The sequence below is a fragment of the Macaca nemestrina genome, chromosome 10 (assembly GCF_043159975.1).
Source record: "Macaca nemestrina isolate mMacNem1 chromosome 10, mMacNem.hap1, whole genome shotgun sequence".
Taxonomy (NCBI): domain Eukaryota; kingdom Metazoa; phylum Chordata; class Mammalia; order Primates; family Cercopithecidae; genus Macaca; species Macaca nemestrina.
Window position 1 is genome coordinate 65,431,875 of NC_092134.1, and position 23,014 is coordinate 65,454,888.

The 23,014-nt window shown below is 39.9% G+C and overlaps 1 long non-coding RNA gene across 1 annotated transcript in view; it reads right to left on the minus strand.

Moving 5' to 3' along the window:
- Positions 1–331: 331 nt before the first annotated feature.
- Positions 332–23,014, minus strand: part of LOC105473419 (uncharacterized) — a 29,391-nt gene continuing 6,708 nt past the window's right edge. The window contains exon 3 of the long non-coding RNA XR_011609048.1: positions 332–5,132. This is a non-coding gene — a long non-coding RNA (uncharacterized lncRNA). The remainder of the gene's footprint in view (positions 5,133–23,014) is intronic.

A 23,014-nucleotide genomic window follows, 5' to 3' on the forward strand; every position in this document is an offset into this window, starting at 1 on the left:
ACAATGCAATTTCAAGCAGTTGTAAATGTTTTGAAAGGCCGGGCGCGGTGGCTCAAGCCTGTAATCCCAGCACTTTGGGAGGCCGAGGCGGGCGGATCACAAGGTCAGGAGATCGAGACCACAGTGAAACCCCGTCTCTACTAAAAATACAAAAAATTAGCCGGGCGCGGTGGCGGGCGCCTGTAGTCCCAGCTACTCAGGAGGCTGAGGCAGGAGAATGGCGGGAACCCGGGAGGCGGAGCTTGCAGCGAGCCGAGATCGCGCCACTGCACTCCAGCCTGGGCAACAGCGTGAGACTCCGTCTCAAAAAAAAAAAAAAAAGAAAGAAAGTAAATAAAGGAGGGTAAAAGAGTTGAAAGTCATGAGGTGTGTTTAAAATAGAGTTAGGAAAGCTCTATTAAGAAAGTTACATTTGAGCAGAGGTATCAGTGAAATGAAAAGTGGGGAGACACATCCAGAGAGTTCCAGGTAGACGGACAAGGATGAACACATGCAATGGTTGTGACACCAAAAACAGCTTTGGATGCTTGAAGAAAGTCAAGGCAGCCAAAGTGACTGGAGTTGAGTGAATGATGGGGAAGAGTGATATGTAGTAAGGAAGGTGAGGTGGTCAAGGGTAGATGAAGGTGGGTTGTAAACTGGAGTTGAGTTTTATTCTAAGTGTAATGAGAAGTCACTAGAGAATGCAAACTAGGGAAGCAATGGTATCTGATTTACTTTCAACAGTAGCTGACTGACACTGATGGATGTATGGGAAATAGACTGTAGCAGGATAGGAAAGGAACCAGTATAACCATTTAGGAGACTATTACAGTAGAGCAGGCAGAACAAGACAGCAAAACCTGGAGTCCATAGTGGAGGTGGTGGGATATGGAATTGGTAAAACACACATAACTTCCTAATGCACTGGATGTGGGGTATGAGGGGAAGAGGAATCTTAGATGATTCCTAAAATTTAGCCTAAGAAATTAATCAGTGGTGGTGCCATTTCCTAAAATAGGAAAGATTGTGAGAGGGGTGGTTAGGAACTGAATTGTGCCCTACCCCTAAAATTCCTGTACTGAAGCTCTAACCTCTAATGTGACTATATTTTGAGAGAGGGCCTTTAAGGAGGTAATTAAGGTTAAATGATATCATAAGAGTGGGTTTGTAATTCAATATGACTGATTCCTTATAAGAAGGGATAGACACCAGAGATGTGTGTGTGCAAAGAAAAGGCCATGGAGGACATAGTGAGAAGGTATCCAAGGAGAGAGATACCAGGAGAAACTACTGCTTGATCTTGGACTTCCAGCCTCTAGAACTGTGAGAGGACAAAATTCTGCTGTTTAAGTTTCCCAGACTTATTTTGTTATGGCAACCCTAGCAAACAAAACAGGAGTGAAGAGATAGTTTAAAAAAAATGAGGAGTATCCTCTTTGACATGTTGAGTTTGAAATACCCGTTAGGCTTCCAAGCAAAGACTGAATAGACAGGTGTACATATAATTCTGAGGCTCAGGAAAGATGTTGAGGCTGGAGACATAATGGAAAGTCACCATTTGTTATAGGGGAAACACATATTCCCCAGTCTTTATGTTTGTATAGGAAACCTCCATCAATGTTACAATTGTGACTTCTCAAGAGTGACTCTTCCTAGGGGAGAAGAATTGTCATAACTGATTGGTCAGCTTGGGAGAAAGAACTCAGTATTAATGGTTCATTCGTTTTCTTGTATCTGGAAGGGCATATCTGCCTTCAGAGAATATACATTTTTTAATCCTCCATGCTGTGAGTTTTTCACACACCAATCGGCACTGGAGGAGGCCTGTGGCTGCCCAAATGTTCCTGTGTTTGTGTGGGTTAGTAGGTGTCTCAATCATATTTTCCAATATAAATATTTTAAAAATAAGTAATAAGGGTAACATATTTATCTCTTCTCTTTGATTCCTATCTCTATCTTGCAATTGATTCTAATGTCATGGTTGACTAGATGAAGTCACCTGTTCAGTAGTTATTGATAGAGAACAATCTGCCTGATAAAGTGATAGTCAGAAATAGTTCCTGGCACATAGTAAGTAACCGTAAGCTACTCTTCATAGACAGGAAGAGTTAGATATGGGAATGAAGCTAGTTAAATGGACTGAGCTGGAAGTGTAGCAATATTGAGAAATGAAAGCCTGTAAGAGTATATGAGTAACTAGTTGGGAAACTGGAGAATGTGTCTTTATGTGTATGCATGCATGTGAATGCACCAGCACTGTAGCTGTTGCAGTAGTGGAAGGGCAGTTAAACATACAAAGCTTTAATGATGACTACTAAGAAAATAATGTTTGTATCATGGTAATATAAAAGATGTTGAATTTCTCGTCTCAGTTAGGATTTGGAGCTTTATCAGTTATCAATTTCTCCATAACAAATCCTGATTTAAAACACAAGAATTTATCTTGTCCTAAATTGCTATGCCTTAGCAATTTGGGCTGGGCTCAGGCAGTTTGTTCTTTTACTGGTCTTGCCTGTAGCCACTTATCTGGCTGCAGTCATCTGGCAGCTTAACTGAGGCTGGATGGTCTCACTCACATGGCTGCAGGTTGGCTCTCCTTGTTGACCAGGTGTGGTCTCTCATTCTCATAGAGGCTAGCCCAGGCTTCCTATCTCACAGCAATGACAGCCTGAAAGCAGAAGCCGAAAGGCCTTTTGCTGCTGAGACTCTGAGGTCATATGATGTCCCTTCTGCAGCCTTCTGTTGGATTTAGGCAAGTCACAGGGCCAAGTTAAATGGAAAAAGAAATAGACTGTGTATCTTGATGGGAAAGGGTGACAAAGTTCCATAGCAAAAACATGTGCATAAGAATCACAAGAACTGTTGTAGCCATCTTTGCAAACTGCTGAACAGTAGTCTGATGGCACATTTCTTGTGTTGTTACTATATACTCACCAAATAGAATCTCAAATGTATGAAAACCTTCCTACCACCAACTGTACCCAGAATAAGAATTATACATGTTATGCGATGTGTGTGTTAAAGGTAGGAATAAGTAAAGGTGCAAGCTGGTACAGAGTTTGCACTTTGATGTGGTATTATCTGTGGCCAACTCTCCCTTGATGAGAATATAGGTAGCTGGCCAAGTGGAACAAGTGTTTTTTGTTCAGGATGTTCCTTCTCCTCACTTCCACTAAATCTACTTTATTCATATTATCTTCAAATCCCAGCAAGGGCGTATGAAGATAGAGGCCATGCAGTAGGTTCTATCCAAGAATCCATAAGCCACGTTTTCCTTGGTGTAGAAGTCAAAGATGACCCTGCTCTGTGATGGGCCACGAAATCATGCAGAGACCTTAGGAAGATTGCTTCTTGATGTTTTTAAAGCAAAACTTTACTTGATTAGCTAGGGCCTTGGATTTTCAACTCTGTTTTCCTTTCAGAATTTGAATTCAAGAAAAAGAACATCTTAACAGGTACATTGAAGCACAGCTCAGGTGTCAGACTGTCTGAGATCATACACTTAATGGCTTTGTGACTATGGAAAAGATAATTAAACTTCCCATGACTCAGTTTCCTCAAGTACAAACTGATGACAACAATAGTATCTACTTCATGCAGTTGTTGTAATAATTAAATCAGTAAATACCTGTAAAGCTATTGAAATAGTGCTGAACATACAGTTAGCATTCAAAATGTCTTGCTATTATTACTGTTGTTTTATTGCTGTTGATTTTTATATACCACACAAGGCATGATGAAAAATTACAGAAATATAGACAAATATTCCCATTTTTTAAATGCTTGTAGTTACATTGGGAAAACAAACTATGTATACATAATATATTTAAGGAGTAGTTAAAAGACCATATTTGAGAAAAACAAATACTTAGACTAATAACTCACATGATTCCTGAGGATGATCAGCATGGGGAAAGATGATCAATAAAGGGATGTGTCACTTAGAAGGAGAATTTTGGTAGAGACATCGAAGAAATGGTACATGATGGGAGAATGGCCAATGTGCACAACTGCATTCAATTACCCAGCCTCCCGGTCCCCCATGCTCAAACGTGTATATGGGGAAGTGGTATATGCTTTTCTATTACTCAGACTTGATTCTTTGAAACACTGCCACCCTACCTTTTAGAGGGTGTATGTCAAAAGTACAGTTACTTGTCCCTTTAACATAATACCAGTTAACTCATACTGGGTTGCTGATTTTGTTTTCTCTTCAATAGGTGAGTTTTCTACAACACTATCAATTTCTTTTTAAGGGAATATGAGAGCTGATTCAAAGAAAATGCTGTTAGCTCTTCTTGGTAAGAGCAAGGCATTTCTTAACCTTTGAACATGTTTTTTGCTTCACCCACTCTGCCCAGATTCCCTTCTCTGGTGGAAGTATGTGCATAAGTCTACAATTGCATTTCTTTGCATATCTGAAATTTTATGTGGCAGTTTTGCCAACAACTCCAAATTCTTAGCTTAATCCACCTTAGAGGTTGTAAACATTTATTTCCACTTTTAGTCCAGTGACAAAGAACTTTTGGCCCTTCTCTCTCAAGATTTTAATGTGTTGGTGTGTTTGCACGTATGTTTTAATATTTTGGTGTACAAGAAACCCAAATGGTTTCCTGTGCTGTCGATGTCAAACTGATACCTGTGTTCTCCATTTTAATCCACACTGAACACTATACGAATTGTCTTACTAAAGAACAGGCATGATTATACACTTCCGTTTCAAATACTCTTGATGGCTGCCTCTGGCATGTGACATGTGACATTCAACGTGTCACACGTCATGATTCATGTGTCATGCTTCATATGTCATGATTCAAGATATGATTTATCATGTTTTGATTCTGCATGCTGTAGGCAACATGTGACAAGTAACATTCAGGGCCCTTCACAACCTTTTCCTAGTCCAGCTTTCCAGGCATCCTTCACCCTTTTCAAATCTTGTGTGAGTTCTTAGACCTCGGTTGCTTTGGTTACACAAACACCTCTCAGTAGAATGACTTTTCCTCTTTTCTTTTGGGCCATTTTCTGAAGACCCTTCAAAGACTTTCCCAACTGGCCCCTCCAGTTCGAAATAATTGTTCTCCTTCTGGGCTCTCATAGCTTTTGATGTACCCCTCCAGCTGGTTGTTAGCAGTTGCTGAGCTTCTAGCCTGTAACAAAAGCCATAGTTAATTTAGAAATATTGAGATAGCGGGCATCACAGACTATGACTGCCTTCTGGATCAATGGAAGATTCTAAACAGTAAATTTTAAAGCCTCCAATTTGTTCAGTCCACCCACACATTTGCTGTTCTTGGGGACTCTAGATATCTCAGAATTTTATTAGAGTTTACTTAGAAATCTGAGAGGACATTGTGAGTGTACATGTTGAAATTAGAGGCACCTACTCTAGTGTGGGTGCCCCTCTGGTGTCTAGGGTTCGAGGTACACTATCTCCTTCAGACCTCACCAAGGTTGGCGTCATCATATGCACTTTACCGGGAAGGAAACTCAGATTCTGAAAGCCAGACGCTGTGCTCCAGAGGCACGTGGGAGGCAGGGAAGCAGAGTGGCTATTAGCATGGACATCTGCAGCCCAGCTGCCTGGGTTTGAATTCTGGCTCAGCTCTTTAGTAACTTGTATCCATTGCAAAACTTTTCTGTGCCTCAGATTCCTTTGCTATAAAATATGACGGTGGTATCTTCAATAAGTTGATACATGCAAGGCACTTGCAACAGAGCCTGGAATGTAGTAAGCACATGTAACGTGTTAGCGATTATCATCATTGTCATCATTATTAACTTTAATGAGCACAGAACTAAAGAGTAAATGAGTCAGGATTTAGATCCAGATCTGCTTGGCTGTAAAAGTTTCCATTTTTACATGTCAGATTACCTCCTGCTGTGTCCATTTGCCTCGAGATTATAGAATGAATAGTCCTCTTCAACTTTTCTCTCAGAGACCCAAACCCTTAATCAAATTATTTTAGTTTAAAATGTATGATCAGTACTTCCCTCACACTTTATGGGTACTTCAATTCTTGAAGGCTCCACAAGAATTAGTATGAGAGAGTTCAAATTCTGCTTCCATTCAAAGGCATGGTAAAAACCGTGGATCCTCTTAGAAAACTTGCTCTGGGATAGTTCACTGTGCTTGTAACATTATTGGGGTTTGCCTAATGGTGTTCGGACCTTCTACACAAAGTCAGGTGGTTAGAAAAGACTCAAACCAGCCTGAGCATGCCTGTTAATACAGCACATACAGCCACTCTCTCTATCTTCTGTCCCTCATTGAGGGGTGAAGGAAGGTTTTGCAAAGTTGTAGGAGTATTTCTTCCTCTCCACCCCACCTTCCTCCTTCCTCTGTTCCTCAGAAAGGCATGGGCCCCACATTGCTCAGGAAGAGCACAGCAGAGATGAGAGACAGATAAGAAAGGTGTTATGTCTGGCATGACTGGTCTAGGCTTAAGTTTGGGCACCCTAAATAGCCATGTAGGGTGAAGGTTTTCTATACGCTGGCTGCTGGCTGTAGCTCTCTGTGACTGCATTCATAGGCTACTTTAATTAAGCAAGAGGCTTAGATTGTGCGATGAGTTCCCTGAGGGTATCATGCTTTTAATTTAGTTAAATTCAATTAAATCCATCTAATTCATTGTGTGCCTCAAGCTACAACAGACTAGGTTCTGTGGATATAAATTCGTATAAGACAAGATCAGCAAGGTCCAAAAGTTCTAAGTCTTGTTCAGGAGACCAAAAATAAATAAATAAATAAATATATAAATATATAAATAAATAACTCTAACCTTTGTGGTAAGTTCTATGGTAGAAGAATGCATAGAGAACTGTGAGCCCATGCAAGCAGGAGAAATGGCCCAGATGACTGGCTTGGGCGGGTGGTGGTTTGAGGTACCAGTCAGAGGAAAGCTATCTCTGGATAAGAAATAGAAAATTATCACAAGGGGAGATGAACATATCAAGCAAAAGGCAGGGAATGAGCTAAAGCTTACAGATGTGAAAACACCTGGCTTATTCAAGTGAATAATCTAAAATGGTAGCTTGGAAGTACTCTAAATGTTTTATAAGATTACAACAGCCATATGAACCAGTTATTTCCATTTCATAGATGATTAAACTAACTTTTCCAGTGATATGGCCAGTTCATGACTAGGTTGGAATAAGACAAGCTACCTCCAAAGAAAGATATAATGACTAGCCATTAAATGTAACCATTATTCTCTATGCCACTTCTCTAGATTGATCCTTCTTAACTAGGGTTAGCCATTGGAGTCATTTGGAAGATTTCTAGAAAAGTAAAGATTATATTATATTCCCCATAGAGGGATTTAGTGCCTCTCCTTGGTGAACGGCTCCACCAAAAATGGTAAGTGGTTCATTATTCAAAACTGAGCCCTAAGAGTAATTCCTGGCACCTCTTCTTTCTTTATCTTCTACATCCAGTTTATCTCCAAATTTTCTCAATTCTCCACCAAAAATTTGTCTCCAATCCTTTCACTAGTTCCTATCTCAGCTTCCAGGCCTCAAATCCAAGCCTCCGCAAACCAAATGATCTCTCACCTGCATGAGAACAGAAAAGAGGCAATTGGATTTAGCAAGGAGGTCATATTTGTTCAGCTGATTTCACTTGAATGGTGGGGAAAAAAGCAAATACAGTGAACTGTGAGGTTGAATGAGAAAGCAAAGAGGAAATTAAGTTATTCTCATGTGAAGGAAATAAACATAGTTACTAAGTGCCAGACTCTGAACCTGGCACCTGACATTCATTATTTCGTCACTGCAGCAACCACATGAAGGATGTGCTGTAATCTCCATGTTTGGAATGAAGTAAAGAGTCTCAGAGAGGTTGAGTAATGTGCCCAATGTCACATACCTTGAACATAGCGACGTCACATACCTCGAACATAGTGATATCACATACCTCGAACATAGCGACACCAGGACCAGGCCCAACTTCAGAGTCCATGCTCCTAACCACTGAGTCAATGGCTCTTGAGTGTACAGGGGAATCATGGTGGTGGGTGACTTATTAAAACCACTACCATCAAGCAACTGTAATTATATAGGTCTGGGTGAGGGCCTGGGAATCATTGGTTTTAACAAGTGATTGGTTTTGAGTGATTCTGAGGCAGGGAGCCCAGGAGTCCCACTGTGTGAAGCATCACTCCATGGTGTGCATCACAAGAGAGGAAATCTGAGGTCTCCTGTAGCTTCTGATCTAAGCCTTGGAGCCTCCATGACTCCATTTTGTCTATATAATTGATAAAAATGTTTTCTCGCAAGTCTATGATAACTAAATGCATAATTTATAGAGTTAATATACAGTAGGTACACAATAAATGTTGGTTTCTTTCCCCTCTCCTAGACTTCTCTTTCAAGAACTTTTACTAGATTAGGAATGAGAGAGGTAGACAATAATTTGAAGTTGCATCAATTTCTGGGAAAGGTTATTTTATTTTATTCCTATCTCTAGTTTTCAGATAGGAAAATGGAGGCACTAAACAGTGAAGTAACTTGGCCTCGGGTCACAGCTAGTAAGTGGCAGCCCTCTTAACCTCCATGCTATGCTGGTGGGTAAGTTAGATTTGGAAAGACATCTGTAGTCAACACTTGTTGAACTGAATTTCAAACTGATCTTTCTATTGCTTTGTTCTTACAACCTTTTCTTTCCTCTTTATTTGTTGACTTTGGTTTTTGACTCTTCTTTAATGTATGTCCTTTTATTTTTACTATAAACATCAAGTCTTTTTGGGAGACTACATAGTATTAAAATCAAATAAATGTAGTCAATATATGAGGTAGTGGGTATATCACAAGCACAGTTAAGGAAAAATTGCACTGTTTGGGATACTTGGAAATGGGAAATCTCTAGTAGAAGCTTCAAGAACTTTAGAGGCTTCAAAGTAGCACATATGAGGTGATGAGAAGGTGAAGCCTCTGCCAGAGGGGTGAGATTGCTTGCTCCTGACACCTTATCTCACCCTGGGTGAAAAGATCAGCAAGTGTCCTGAGATCTTGTCTTGGTCCTTCCCTTCCAAACCTTACATGTACTCTACCCTTTAGGGGTGGCTTGTTTGCAGCTTTCCTCTGCTTATGTCTTTATCATGGAGAAGCATGTGACCCCACATCCCTCCTTCTGTGGCCTTACTTTTAGAATGTGAACGCATAATCCAGCCCTGAGTTGAAGCCCCTGCCTGCATTGTCAGCTAAAAGCTTTGTGTCCATCTGGCTTGCCTTAGATAAGACCTCAGTAAGAGGTCTTACTCTGTTTTTGATTGGTATTTTGAGCCCTTTCTTCTTCTCCAGGTGCTTTTGCTCTGCCCTGGGCCATGCCCTGGGCTAGGAAAATGCTTTTCTCAAAAATTGTGTTTGTTCTAACATGTTTTATATTCGTTCGATCTTGGTGCCTGGGTTTTTAGTTGCCCTTTATCTCAAAATCTGTTTGTATAGTACATTAGAAATGTGCATTGCTCTTTTCACCAATTAATCTGGCCATCTGAAAATAGACTCCATTCTATTTTCCAAATTTACATTAATGTAATGTATTAGGGTTCTCCAAAGAAATAGGGTGTATGTATGTGTCTCTCTGTGTGTGTGTGTGTGTGTGTATGTGTGTAATACATTTATTTTAAGGAACTGGTGTATGTGATTGTGGAGGTTTGGCCAATTCAAAATCTGATGGAGACGGTTGGCAGACTGAAGACTCAGGAAAGAGTTGCAGTTCAAGTCAAAAAGCAGTCTGCTGGCAAACCAGGAAGAGCTAATGTTGTAAATGAAGTTCAAAAGCTGTCTGCTCAATTCTCAAAAGAAGATATACAAATGGTCAACAAACATATGAAAAAATGCTCAACATCACCAATGATCAGGGAAATGCAATATCAAAACCACAATATGATACCACCTTACCCCTGCAAGAATAGCCATGATAATAACAAAACAAAACAAAACCAGTAGATGTTGGTGTGAATGCAGTGATCAGGGAACACTTCTACACTACTGGTGGGAATGTAAACTTGTACAGCCACTATGGAAAACAGTGTGGAGGTTCCTTAAAGAACTAAAAGGAGAGCTACCATTTGATCCAGCAATCCCAGTAGTGGGTATCTAACCCAGAGGACAAGATGTCATTATACAAAAACATACTTGCACACATGTTTATAGCAGGACAACTCGCAATTGCAAAATCACGAAACCAACCCAAATGCCCATCAATCAACAAATGGATAAAGAAACTATGGTAAACATTATGATGGAATACTACTCAGTCATAAAACGGAATGAATTAATGACATTCTCAGAGACCTGGATGAGATTGGAGACTATTATTCTAAGTGAGGTAACTGAGGAATGGAAAACCAAACATTGTATATTCTCACTGATACGTGGAAGCTAAGCTATGAGGGTGCAAAGGCATAAGAATGATACAATGGACGTTGGGGACTTGAGAGGAAGAGTGGGAGGGGAGCGAGGGGTAAAAGACTACAAATATGGTGCAGTGTATACTGCTCAGGTGATGGGTGCACCAAAATCTCACAAATCACCACTAAAGAACTTAATCATGTAACCAAACACCACCTGTACCCCAATGTCCTATGGGAAAAAGAAAGCCATCTGCTGGCAGAATTCCTTTTTACTTGGGGACAGTCAACCTTTGGTTCTGATCAAGGCATCAACTGATTGAATGAGGCCCACCTATGAAATGGAGGGCAATCTACTTTACTCAAAGTCCACAAATTTAATTGCAAATCTTACCCAAAAACTCCTTTACAGAAACATCCGGAATAATGTCTGACCAAATAGCTGCCATCGTGGTCCAACCAAGGGGACACATAAAATTAACCATCCCACCTAGTGTTTTTCAAATTGGACCCTGTAGAAGGTATTAAGAGGTTAGTAGGTGAAATTAAGGGGGAAGAATTCAAAGGTTAAATGTATTTGTGACATGTAACCTACTGTATCTCCCTCTTGGAGTGCCATATTGCACATTCATCTGCTAAAGACTGAGAATTTCTGAGGTCAAGACAACTGCTTGGCTTTGTGTAACTGCTGCCAGAGGAAGGCAGGGCAGCTTGTATTCGGTGGTCCTTCACCTTGCAGCCCCAACCTCCACCAGTGCATTGAGAGAAAGTGGGGCTAGGGTTGTTTTCCTACAAATCCCAAATCCTAAACCCTGACTTTCAGATCTAAATTGCACAGAAATGTTTGTCTAAGTGCTGAAAATATGTGCTGCGAGCTAATTCAATAAAACCGGATAATGATATATTCAGTGGTTCACGGGTTTTTGAATAAATCCCAGGCAAAATGGTTAAGGCTTCTGTATTGCAGTGAGCTGAGATGCCCTGGACAAGGCTTGGTCTTTCCAGCTCTATCACTTTGCTCCCTTGAGAGTTCTTTCTGCTTTTGTTTTCATTTATCTGCTTCATGCCATTTAACCTCCCTCTTTTGCCACTTCATGCTTCCTCTCTATCCCCAAGGGAGCTCTAAACAAAACCAAAAGGAGGTAAACCACAGCAAGAGCAAAGCTGTTGTTGTTTTTATAGAATGCTTGCTGTTCTCTTTCTGCACTTGATGGCAAAGACCTCCTCATCCTGTACTCTATGCATTGCTAATCGTCTTTCCTTAATTAAAGGCTGGAACTATGGTATGCCTGTGAAGTGATGATAATAGATATAATTAGTGATATATAAACTTAAGCTTGTTGAATTGAATTGAGTTCATACAAGTCAAACCAACAGAGAGAATCCAGATTCTTCACCGCCTCAAACCACTGGCCCAGGTTGTGTCTGTGGCTTTGACATGACTTCTTGTGAAAAGTGTTTGGGAGAAGGAAGCTGGTTGCATGTGCTCCTCTCATTCCTTTACTCTCCTTTCCTCTCCTCATTTTAGGGAGAAGTGAAGGCAGCATTCCTCTGGTTGAGCATAGTCTATTCCTGCCTTCCAGAACAACTTCTCTGTTGAGGCTAACATAGCTGCATGTCCTCGTTTCCTTTCCTGGCCAGTGGCTGTCATGGACCAAACTTAGAGTAACTCCCCTGAATGCAAATGGGATAGAAGAGAGCCTCATGTGGGGCAAAGCATGAAGGTGGAACATTTGCAAACTCGTCTCTCCAGTCCTGGCAGGTGGTGGATCAAAGCTTTCCCTATACTTAAAAAAGTTTAGATCCTTAAAGCAACTTGGCATGAAGAATAAAACCAATTAAAAGGAAAGAAAAAACAAAACAACCTGTAAACCGCAATCTAGTAACTAGGGCTAAGGGAGGCAGGAAAGAAACATCAGAGTAGGATGTGCTACATTTCCATGCCACACTACCGAGTGCAGGAGGCGGGCTTTTTTCATTTTTCTTTCTGATGAACTTAACACCCCCACATGCAAAAAAAAACCATCAAACCTTCCCCAACTCAAAGCAGATTGCCTGTTCTGACATTCCAGGGTAACTAAAGGAGGCTTGCAAAATCCAAACAGGAAACTGGAAGGCAACAGCATTGGAATCTGCTGGAGAAGCTTCTCTATTCTCTCTAATCCTTACCTACGAGAAGTGTCTCTTGCCTCGTAGGCTGAGCAGGGGTGACTTTTGGCTCTCATAAGGTTGGGCTGCCTTGGTGAGTCCCCAACACCACTGATTTTGGCCCTTGCCAATCCTCTCACTTTGGCTGCATGGTACTAGTAGTGGAGACCAACTGGTCTCAGCATGCTGCGGTCTGATGGTTCTCTTGACACCAGCACTCCCAAGTTCAGTCTGTACTTGAGTTTTCTCATTAAGTGGGAAGCAAACAATATAGGTTATTATTGAGCAAAATCGAGGATGATATTTGGAGCATGAATTCGCTGGAACGTTATCTCAAGATCAGTTCCGTGGTCCTTCTTTCTATTCATGCTCTTTGAAATATGGTGTCTGTGAAAATGTAACTCGTTTTGCATTTTCAGATTATTTTGGAGGAGTTACAGTATATACATGGTGGTCAGAAATAGCAACATTAGCTTCTGAGAGAGACCACAAAAGAAAGACTGCACTTATAGTGGTTGTTAAAACTGTTTAAATTCTTAGTAGTCAATTGTTGAATAATTGAACCACAACCCACAGTTTGATTAAACTAGGTCAAATTTAAGTTTACCTTACTTGACTACTTGTAAAGTGGGCTGATGTGGCAAAGAACCACCAAACAAGTGCTGCTAAACTGAGAGGATGATGAGGTGGTTATTTATTGTATATATGCCTCTAGTCATGACAGTTTCCTGTTGTTACTGTGCCTTAGGAAGCAAGTGTATCAGCTGAGCCAATATCACCTGAAAAACTCCAAAGCTCCGAGGACTGTGCCCAAATGGACTAATCCATTTACAAAACCTTTTCTGGCCTGTTTTCTCATCTAAAAACCTACCACATAGCAGTGTCTGAAGATTCAATGAGATAATACATCTAAACCCTGACAAAGAACCAGGAACACAGTAAGGAACTAAAGAAAGAGTAACTATTATTTGAACCTAGGACATTGTCACCATCCTCCTTTTGCATAGGAGTAAAAGGAAGCTGAAATGCTGGAATGATTTCCCAAGGGCACAAGGGTAAAAAAATGAAATGACTCTATGAGGCCTGGCACATGAAGGGCATCCGAAACATTTTTTTTCTCTCACTTCCCTAACATGTGGTTCAGCCCAAGGCAAGAACACAGAAGGAGGTTGTATTCTTATGTTCAGAACACTGACTACCATATTGTAAACTGAGCACATGGGGAGCCAGGCTCTGGTCAGCTTTATGGTCAGCAAGAGTTCATTAACCAAGAACAAGATCTTAAAGGTAAACTTGGATGGAATCAGGAAAGTCAGATGAAGGCAGCATGTTCTGAGATGCTTACTGGGGAGGGCAGCACAAAAAGTGTGTGATTATGGCAAGGGGTGGGGGAGGTAAGAAGATGAGGCATGCAGAGACTTATTTTGTGCTGAATTATTTTGAGTAGGGATGTATTCCTCAAATTGGCATCTGAAGACCAGAAAACCATGGATATATTCATGTGGCTTAGTGAAAATTATTTTTCTTTAAAGAGGCCTATACATGACTCAGCTTTGAAAATGCTGAACAAAGGTCATCTCTACTTCAAATAGATAACTTCACTGATTGGACAGTGCCTTCATAGTGGTCCAGCCTTCAGAACCACTCTGTAAATTAATCCTTTCAATGACACAGCATCAAGCTCATCAATGATGGTTTGTTTCGCTTGCTTCAAATGATTAGCACCATAAAGCTTAGGTCCTATTCCATAGGTGTTCATAGAGTCCCTTGGGTGTAGTGGTAAATATTCATATGTGGCAAAGTTAAATCTAAAAATATCTGAAACACTCTGAATTAAAATAATCAGATTATTATAAAGATCAGCTTGAGATATCAACTATCAACACTTTGAATTTCTTAATTTTGGAAGTTGCTTTTATATTATTTTAAAAACACAGCAATTCTTCTTTCAGTGGACCTCAAATATTTTAATACTGCAGCACCAAATTCTTAGCTCTGACCACAGTGAGTACTGCTTCCCTAGTGTATCTCTACACACTGGAGGAGATGATGATAAAGCCTAGGGATGGGGGAGTCACCAGATGGAAAAAGACAAGATCTTGGAATGACTGCATGGAGGAGAGCTGCCCACTTGCCCAGGAACTTTTATGAGAGCAAGAAACCAACTTCTAGTGTGTTAAAATTCTACCTTTAAAAACTGTTCCAGGCCAGGCACGGTGGCTCACTCCTGTAATCCCAGAATTTTGGGAGGCCGAGGTGGGTGGATCACGAGGTCAAGAGATCAAGACCATCCTGGCGAACATGGTGAAACCCTGTCTCTACTAAAAACACAAAAAATTAGCCGGGCGTGGTGGCAGGCACCTGTAGTCCCAGCAACTTGGGAGGCTGAGGCAGGAGAATGGTTCAGCCCAAGGCAAGAACACAGAAGGAGGTTATGTTCTTATGTTCAGAACATTGACTACCATATTGTAAATTGAGCACATGAGGAGCCAGGCTCTGATCAGCTTTATGGTCATCAAGAGTTCATTAACCAAGAACAAGACCTTAAAGGTAAACTTGGATGGAATCAGGAAAGTCAGATGGCAGTGAACCCAGGAGGCAGAGGTTGCAGTGAGCTGAGATTGGGCCACTGCACTCCAGCCTGGGCAAGACTGACTCAAAGAACAAAACAAGACAAAAACACAAAAAACTGTTCCAATCTAATAATTCAGCTGGGACAAAATATATATTCTGATACTGATGCATCTGAGTTCTTATCTCAAATAGCAGAACACCTTGATTCTTAAACAATACAGTTAAAATAAAATATGTGTTACTATTAAGTGCCAGTTATGGTTCTAATTATTTTAAACATATTATCTTATTTCAGTCTCACAAGAACCTTATGATGTACGATGTTTTTAATCTTTACTTAAAAGATGAATAACTGAAGAAACCAAGTCACAAGGAGGGGAGATATTTTGCCTAAGATCACATAGCTGTCAAATGGCCAAGTTTGGAATTTAGATTACTTGGACTCAAAAGTTGTATTTTCGACTGTGAACTTTTAATCATGCACCAGTTGTACATAAAATCACACAGAGTGCTTGTAGCAGAGACTGCATCCTGTTCACCGAAATCTACTGCCTCTTCTTATTGAAACACCATCTGGATGGTATTTCCCTTCCTCCCTTGTAGATAGCTGTCACCCTGTGACTGATATCTCCTTAACAGAATGAGAGGAAAAAGGAAAATTCATGCTACTTTCAGTCTGGTCCATTACAAGTTCCCATAGTGTTCCTCCATGCTATTTCCCCTTCTACTTGGTGGATGCAGATGACTATGAAACCCTAGCATATGGGAGAGACACTGATGGAAAGAGTCTGGATCACTGAATGACTGCGTGTGGAGAAGACTCCTACCAACCTCACCATGAGCCATCCCATGAGCAAGAAATTAATTTCTATTGTGCTAATCTACTGACACCTGGGAATTTGATTGTTTCTAAAACTTACCCTAACTAATAAAGAGCTTTCCAAAAATACAGTTTACTGCTGTGAACTCCAGACCTCCTAGATCAGAATCTCTGGGATAAAGACTACGTATCTCTAATTTTTAAAAGATCCCCCATGCAATTCTGAGGTGGCTAGTCTTTAGCAGTATTGCACTTTATATCACAACTGACTTTTTCCTTTTCCTAGCTAAATTCTTCTAGTTGGATATCGCAAGAAAATGGTTTTCCATTTTTAGTTTGCCTGATTTTTTTTTTAAAAAAGCTATAGCTAAACAATTTCTATTGCTTCAGAAGAAGCTTCACTTATTTCTTTAAGATTCAACCCATTTGACCCAGGGGATTCAAGATGTATCATCTCATGATGAGCGCACCAAGTCATCTATTTCCTTCTTTATTCCATCTCTCCCTTCCTCTCTCTCTCTATCTCTGCTTTCCTATTCTTCTTTCTATCTATCTGTCATGGCTAAGTAGCCTTCCCTAAAGTATTTTCCTCTATTTTATTGTATAAATATAGAGGTTTTGCATTGTGCAATTCCTTGAAAATAACATGTGGCAATTACACCATGAGATTTCATCAGCTGTTCATGTTTTATAGTGATTAATGTGAAACTGTGTCCGCTATTTAAATCTTAGAGGAGAGAGGGCATTAAGAGACTCTCAGGAATGATTAGGTCTCCACCAGCTATTTTTTCAGTTTAAAATTGAGATTGTATTTCTTGCGTCGTTTCATCCATTATTTATTTTTCCTGACTAAAATAGATTATTGAAACTCAACACAGGGATAAATTTGATCTCTTCAAATGCCTTGAGTGTTTATAATAGGATGACATTCTTATTTGTCAAGGGAGTATGTGAAGAAAGTCTTTGATGTATCTAGATCCACCAATAATTAGTAGAGCTGCATCATATAAGAATAGTTAATGATTCACAGAGTACTTACTGTGTGCCAGTTGCCCTTCTAGGGACTTTGTATAACTTAAGTCCTTTAATTCTCAAAATAATCCTGAGTGGAGTCCTGTGTTTATCTTCATTTCATAATGTGGAAATTGAGGCATGGAAGCACACGGGAACATGCCCAAGGTCACACGACAAGGAGGGGTGGTGTTGGAATATGAACCCATGTAGTCTGGCTTTAGGCTCTGTGCCTTTACTACACACACTGACTGTTTTTATAGATAAGCACTGTTCTATGTGATTTTTAAAAATCATTCTAAGGGTATATTCGTTTTCTATTGCTTTGTAACAAGTTATCACTATTTCAGAATCTTGAAACAACATGCTCTTATTATTTCACAGTATCCATGGGTCAGGAGTCCAGGCTTGGCCTGACTGGGTCGTCAGGACAGGGTCTCACAAAGCTGCAGTCAAGGAATCAGCTGGGTCTAGGGTCTCATCTGAGTTTCAAAGTCTTCTTTCAAGCACACATGCTTAATGGCAAATTCAGTTCCTTGCAGCTGCAGAACCAATGGCAGCTTGTTCCTTCAGTGCCAGCAGGAGAATCTCTTTCTGACTCAGTGAAGTCCAAACCCTCTTTAAAAAGGCTTCCAGCTAATTAAGTCAGACCCAGCAAGTATAATCTTCCTTTTTGATGAACTTTTCAATTGATTTGGGGCCTCAATGATATTTTCCAAATCTCTTTACTTTCACCTGTAATGTAACCCAATTATGGATGAAACACCTGGGCAGAGATCATGGGGCTGTCTTAGAATTCTTCCCAGACAATAGCACAATGGGTATGTCTGATCCCTTCCTCCATGAGTGAGGGAGATGGCTAAATACTGATGGTTTCATTAGAATTTGACTCATTAATCTCAGCTTATAAAAAAACCTGGAATTTGTTTTTCAATGTTTTATACATAAAAATTTCCTTCTTTAACTTTTTTCTAGAACTCTTTATACAAGGTTGATGGCATAAATAAATTAGGAAATTTTTTGAAAGTTATCTTGTAAATTTACTCTGCTGATTAGCTTCCTGAGACATTTCTTGAAACCACCTTGTTACTTTTGTCCTTTGATGACCTGTTGGGTAAAAATCAAATTCCTTAGTGTGTGACAAACCAAGTATCTTATGCACTCAGCAAATATACCATGTTGTCTTAGCTGCTTGCTACTGACTTCTCCTCCAACATTTTACTCTAAAAAGTGGAAAGGAAGAAGGGAAGGAGGGGGAAAAGGTAGAGAAATGGTTACTGGATTAAATTTGAATCCCTCAAAGAAGTTTCAGGCAGACCCCAGGCCCTAAGAATTCATTGATCAGCAACCCATAACCTACTGTCTTAGCTGATCTGAGATAATATTCCTTTTCTTGGAGGTTAAAGGTTATTTTAACCCTGGGAAGGTATAAACTAACTAGAGAAACATGAATAAATGAATTACTTTAAATATGAGAAGCAAAGGTATAATAATAAATATTTCCATCCTGTGTATTCTACTGTTTATGTTATTCCACTCCTCTGCTTCTAATGTACAATATTATTTACTTATTTATTTAGCATATTGCTTATTATCTGCCTCCCTTCTTCCCACTCTTTCCCATCCTGTCAAGTGTAAGGGCAAGGGTCATGGTCTATTTTGATTACTGAGGTATTCAAGCATCCAGGACAAGTTATTGAATGAATACATAAATAACTGTGGTCTGTTCTTAGGATTTTTGAATCATTTAAGAAAAGTTAACATATTGGATTTGTAATTACACTGAGACTTTAAAGATCATTGTTTTGGTTTGGTTTGGTTTTTGGGATTTTTTTCCTGTTTGAGCCTAACACAGATTGGAGGACATTTCCAAAGAGAAGGAGGGTGCAAGGGGAGAATGGCTCTGTGTGTGTGTGTGTGTGTGTGTGTGTGTGTGTGTGTACACATGCATGTGTGCATGCATGCGTGTGCATGTTTTGACATGCTGTATCATGGCTAAGTCAGAAGACAGGATTGTCTGTCAGTATAGGCCTTCTGAGGGTATAAACCCTCTAAGGAATAAATGCATTTGGAGAAATTCTAGTTCCTGCAGTTTTAACCCAAATTGATTTCAAGAAGCACACAGAGATCTTCCCTCTAGAGAGTAGGTGCAGGCATTATTACCTGCCCCCCCTCCTTTAATTTTTCTGAGGAAACTGAGAATTAGAAAAATTAGGTGCAAGAGGGATAATATTTTTGGAATTTCTCCAGATACATCTTGCTTTGTGGGTGAACTAGATTTCTGTCTCTGCAACTTGTCCACCATGATTTCTTTAGGAGACTACAAATGTCACCTCAGAAAGGATATGAAAAGAGGATATGTAAAGAGGATATATATATAAGGAAGTCCCTTATAGGTGTTAAAAAGAAGTAGGATGTTTATCCTTCCATGCCAGTGGACTGCAAAAAAGGAGACAGAAAAGAAAATTGGAGAGGCAGGTTTTTAGTATATGCATCCTGCTAAGAAAAGTCCAAAGAAGAGTCCAATTTTTCCCCATCGCTGTTTGGAGCACTGGGGGAAAAAAGACCATATTGGAAGACTCTTTGTTAATATGTGAGGTGAGATAGTAGTGACAGTCTTGATCCTATGGGTTCTGAAAAGTTCCTTGAGCCTTAACAAGCAGACGTATTGGTGCTAAGAAGACCAGGGAATTGGCAGAGGTCTGAAGATGCACAGAGGCTGTAGAGAAGGAAGGCACAATCAGAGGCAAATGGTCAGGACAAGAGGGCATGCCAGAAAAATGCTCCAAAGACCCATGTAGACTGAGTGACATATCAGCTGGGAGGGGACTGTTCCATGCACTGAGGATCCAGAGGGCTCTGGCATGCCTTTCCCTTGCTGCCACATGATTATATCAGCCCCAGCCTCTGAGAAGAGAGAGGAAGCTGGGAAGACCCAGCATTGGGAAGAGAGGAATCTGGGAAGATCCAGAGGAAGCTGGGAAGACCCTCTGGGGAGAGAGAGGAAGCTGGACAGATGCAAAAGTAAATGCATCATGGGGGAGCCCATTTAAAAGAGAAGAGACTTTAATACTGAATATTGACAAGTATAAAAGGGTGCTGTCCATGCACTGGTACCCAATGAGGTAGATGTTTATGAGGAAGAGTAGATCTATTATAGAAAACAGAGAAGCTGCATTTTCTTCAAATATTTAAAGTTTTTATCCCTACTACCCCAGGGGCTTACCCAAGCCCACCCAGGTGTGAGGGGGCATGGCTTCAACCTCAATCCAGATCCCTAGGGCAAGGCTTTTTCCAGTATACCCAAGAGTCCTGTTTTTGAATGTCAGCAAAACTTACAAACTGTTGCCACATAAACAAACACAGCCTCAGATAATGCCCAAATTAATGTGGATTCTGTAAGCATTAGCACAATGGAGGCATTCAAGTTTGGGAAAGGAGGAAATCCATCTGACTCGAATTCAGGAAGGGAAGGTGATGAGGGACCCTTGAGGGACACATGGGAAATGAGAAGTTGAACTCTTTCTCGGTGTCACTTCTAGTGTGAACTCATGGAGGTTAATCAGGTGCCCAATGCAAAAAAAAAAAAAAAAAAGGAATATGATCAGCTTCTGTGAATCTGTGAACTATGAACTCACATTGAGCAGGTTCTGGGTAGGCTTTTCCTCTGGGACCCACTCAACTCCATTTGTGTTCCCCAAGGTATCACAACAATAAGAACAGCCTGGATTGGAAGATTAAAAAGATTGTTTTCATATACCCATTAAGCACAACTGGGGCTCCACCTCACCCATTTCTAAAGAGGAAAATGAAATCTGACAATAAAAGACTGATTAAAAAGCTGGAGGTGAGGAAGTAGAAATGAAACAATGAGATATTTTAGTCAGAAATGGACTCTAGTAATTTTAAGATAACAGAACATTTATGTAATGCAATTATATCTAGTACTATTATTAAAAAGTGAAAAAGAAACATTGCAATTATCTCAAGTATTTTAGAAGTGTAAAGCAACATACTAAATAACACACACCCTCAGTCCTTATATCTAGAATAAATATGGAGTATTTTGACTAACTTGTCAAGATGATTATCTCAGTTCTCCAGTTTACTTTTACCTACTTAGAGAGACTTGAACACAGCACATGATAACACGTGGCTCACTGATACTTTCTGCTGCACAAATGCAGCATCAGTCATGATTATCCTCAAACCCAGGAGAGCTCCTTTGGATATAGTAATATCATGTTAATTCCAAATAAGATGCAGTTTCCCTCAAAAATCCTCATCTATGAAATGAGCTCCAGAGATTTTTAAGCAAGCGGGGGCAGGTAGGAAATGATATCCTTGTAATGGATAAGGTGCCATCTCATGCAGAGAATAGAGATGGACCAATTGGGTCTATGTCTAAGATTAAAATCTCCTGCCCATCCAAGTTTCTTCTACTTTGGAAAACTATTGGCAGAATTAAAATAATTTTTAAATCATTAAAATAAGTAATTCACCCCCTTTTCCATGTATGCACCCTAGCAAAGATTTTTAAAAGGGTAAGGGCTTAGGTGGGGAAGAACATAGAAATGTAAAAGGTGGGAGTTGAGGGGAGGGTGGTGAGAGGAATAGGATAAATTTAAATTACCTGACTCTGAGATCAAAATACTATATATGGGGAGAGTCCATTGACACAACATCCACAGAATGTGCAGTTTGATTTTCAGTTCTCCAGGGCAGTGCTGGGTCTGTGCTATGCACATGTGTGCTTTGTCACCACTCCCTCTGTGACCCACCAGGTGCATTTGCTGGTTTAGGAGAAGGGCTTGGCCCTGTTTTAGAGAGAGGTTCACTGACTCACACACAATTTGAACTCAAGACCTTGGTCTCATTGATTCTAGACTAGCTCATCCCCGTTTTGCTAGGTAAGATTGCATTAACCAGGTAATATTTTTCTCAAACATCGACAGGAGAGGAAACATGAAATTTAACACTGCCAACTCATTTCAATGTTTAACCTAAATCAATAATGGAATTAAAAAATGTAAATAAATTACATTTTTGAGAACATGGTTGAGGATTTTAAAAAGATAGTTTCCCCCTCCTAACCTTTTCCTATCCTCGTTTGCAGGTAGCTTGTTTGTCTTTGGCCCTCAGTGCATGCTGTGAACTGCTTTCCCTCCTGGTATGTTTCAGTAGCAGAATATTAAACCTTTGTTTTTAGGTCTGTGTTCTGGTTCAGGTTAGGGTTTGAGTTCATTTTTTGAAGTGGCCACCTAGAGATTTCAAACCATCAAATCAGAGAATCTCACAAGCAAGTGGGCATTGTTTGCCCTATTTCTTAATGTCTTATGCCCTCTGGTGGTAAAATCAAGTGACCTCCTATATTTTTCTTTGAATTCTCCAGAGCAAAATATTTCATTAAAATAAAATAAGATGGCTCTCTCCCTTTCTCTGCCAATGTGGTGTATGCGGTTGACTCCATTCCTCACCATGTCTGCTCGCAAGTTTTTCAGTATCAAGCCATTTCTCCCTTTTGTTATGCAAATATTATTTACTTATTTGCACAATCCTAAAATATACATGAACTGTTTTATAATTACTAACCGATGCCTCTTTGGGTCTGGGAAACTTGCAAACTAGTGTACATTGTTTGTGTACATGCCTGTTGGTCTTTGGTCTTAGAGTATATAATATATACATTGTATTAATAATACATGTATGTAATAATACATTGGGTTTCAAAGTTGCCTTCAGTTCATTCTTTTCTTCCTCATCCCCTTCAGTGTGGTTTGTAATTGAGTTAGGCTTATTTGTTATTGTTCGTATTGAATTTTGGGTTCTCCCTTCATCCTGCTTGATTTTTGTCATTTATTTATATTTTTGGTATACGAAATATTACCATGGTTTCTAAAAGTCAGAACTGTACAAAGAGTTATACTCAGAGAGGTGTTTCTTTCCCACCCCCATCATCCCTTGTACCTCTACTCCTTCCTCTTATCCCTATATATAAGCAATCTTAGTTCCTGGGTTAACCTTTTTGCGTTTTTTTTTTTTTTCAATCTCTCTTTCATAAAAGTTGACACATAATAGATACTCTTTTGCACTTTGTCCTTTTTCTTTTTTACTTAATGTGTTGTGA